The 2,574-nt window shown below is 33.0% G+C and overlaps 1 long non-coding RNA gene across 1 annotated transcript in view; it reads right to left on the bottom strand.

Annotated features, from left to right (window-relative positions):
• LOC107707638 (uncharacterized) overlaps positions 1 to 2,287 on the bottom strand; it is a 4,294-nt gene extending 2,007 nt beyond the window's left edge. The window contains exon 1 of the long non-coding RNA XR_001636278.1: positions 2,106 to 2,287. This is a non-coding gene — a long non-coding RNA (uncharacterized LOC107707638). The remainder of the gene's footprint in view (positions 1 to 2,105) is intronic.
• Between the last annotated feature and the right edge of the window lie 287 nt (positions 2,288 to 2,574).

Consider the following 2,574-nt stretch of genomic DNA (forward strand, 5'->3'; position numbering starts at 1 on the left):
CACTTTTATATCAGGGGACATTTCTAATTCATTTAATACAAAAATCTAACAGATATCATCTTTATCTTGCAAAAATGGCATATTCTATACTGGAATTTGCCGTTTTTGTGCTGTCCGATTTGGTAAATGTGAGGTTTTGCTCTTCAGATTAGCTCTAAAATACATGTTTCGGTATATATTTCTTATAAATATTTGTCCAAAATAATCATTAAATTATGAGAAAGGTGTTTTAAAAAATATTTTGCTCATGCATTTACATTAAATCATCCATTTTGTGTATGTCCGAGAAATCATCATCCATTTTGTATATGTCTGAGAAATCAGTGTCAACTGTGTTACTCCCTATAAAACCCACTATAAATCAGCAATGGTTTGTTCCAAAGTCACATGTCCAACATCACCTGATGTATTTTCCTTTTTTGGAGGGAAATTTGAAGACGAAGTCATAACTTCTCTTCAATATTTTATCTAGATTATTGTCTGCACATAGAGTAGATTAATTGACCCGTCAACTGTTATCAACATGTTTTGGTGAACTTGCGTCACATGTTATATTTATAAATATGTAGAGAAAGAATATAAAAACAAAAGTTAATCAAGGTCATGTACTTACTAGTCCACAGTTGACAAGGATTAACACGGTTGACAATGTTGGCAATTCAGTGTCAATTTATGCTCCCACTGAGTGTTGTTGATAAAAATATATATTCACAAACTATTGTCATTACACAGAAATTACATAGGAATTGCCTAAAACCATGGAAAACAATGGATAAACTTAACTGATCTAATCACGGCCACACTTTCTATGAACTCCGTATCCATAATATTATATACACATTATATTCACATTTGTCAAGGGTTAAAAAGCATTCAGAATTCCTCATGATTGACATAAACCTATATAATATTATAGATTTGGCATATATCTATTTCTGCTTAGTCATGACTGATAAAGTGTTATGATGTTATTGTATAAGTCTTTACAATTTGAAGCGTCATGATGCATTATAAAACTTCATTTACCTTTATAATAATATAATATATATTTATTAACATTATAATATATATTATTATTATAATGTTTGTGTGTTTAAAATGCTTTATGGATACTAAGTTCATTCTTACCTGTCAACCGTGTTACTTTGTCAACTGTGTTATGTGTGGTTTTTATGTTATAAATCTTTTAAATGTGAACTAATTCGTCAGAAAAAAAAGATGGGGATATCTCTGGGGATGGATGACTTTGGTAAGGATGGTGAATAACACTAAATTCAGCATACTGTGGATTTATGTGAAAGAAAAGTATCATCCTTCATGACAGCATTCCACAGTACGCCCATTATGAAGCCCCAAATTCATATGTTCAAATCAGTTAGACATTTAACCTCAAAAACTCTGGTGAATAGACTCAAAAACCTTCAATCAAATGTGTAATCAAACATGTGGGACTTCATTCAGGTTTCATTTGACACAACATTTGTCCGTAACACAGTTGACAAAATAATGAATCAAATGTTAATTTTCATTAATATATTTAAAAAGTCATTAGAGATTTAGCTTGCCAAACAATTAATTTAGCACATTAAGGGGATATATTATTCAACCACCTAATTTATTTATCAAAAAAGAATACAGATTTTCTGACTTTTTGGCTGACATGAAATGTAGGCCTACCCCTAAATATAGAATGACTCATATATATATATATATATATTGAGAAACGCTGGTATGAAGGAAGGTTTGGCCCTATAGTAGGCCACAACATTAATGTCTCTTATTTTACACCAAAAAAAGAGTCACTGTATTGCTGTTTTCATATTTTCAGGATCTGAATCAGTAGTGCTTGGGAATTAAAAAATGTATCATAAATAAGTTTTATATAATAAAAATCGCCGTTTATATTTCAGATACACGCCATAAATCATCTGCACTCTCTAATGAAAATGAGGCTGTTCACCCGCTTCCTCTAACATAACTCATTTTACTTGGATAGTAATAGTTGTGTATATGCAGATTTATTGGTTTAGTGAACCCATAGTGACGCACTTGTCATGCATGTATTTAAAACTCAATTTTGTCAGCTTTTATAAGCTTTTCCTTACCTGCATGTGCTCCTCCTATCCAGCAGATGGCAGCAGGACACTTTCCCAGCTCTGCTCTATGTGCTAGTTGTTTGTCCTCAGAAAAGCTCACACTTTACTCAGTAAAAGTGATTTAAAAAGTTTTCTGTGCGAGTCTCTTTGGGCTTTTCCCCATGAGCTCCACTGCAACTCCAGTCAGACTGAATCAGGGTAATTTGGTGTGCAGGTGATGCAAATTACCCAGAGGCCATTGTGGTTTGTGTGAATCAAAATCAATACGCATGCAAATTGGGCATGACCCAATTCATCTGGGTCGATCCGACTCGTTCTTACAAGTAGCCAAGCACTGAGAAAGCACTCAGACAAAACAGGATACAGAAAAGAAAAAGTTCAAGTATAGCATAGGAATTAATTTGGATTAATCCGTTCATTGTTTACAGGATTTCACCCACCTCATGCTTCTTGCATTTTCTCACACAATGTGTGACTG

The sequence above is a fragment of the Sinocyclocheilus rhinocerous genome, unplaced genomic scaffold (assembly GCF_001515625.1).
Source record: "Sinocyclocheilus rhinocerous isolate Xijiao unplaced genomic scaffold, SAMN03320098_v1.1 scaffold235, whole genome shotgun sequence".
In the NCBI taxonomy this organism is placed as follows: Eukaryota; Metazoa; Chordata; class Actinopteri; order Cypriniformes; family Cyprinidae; genus Sinocyclocheilus; species Sinocyclocheilus rhinocerous.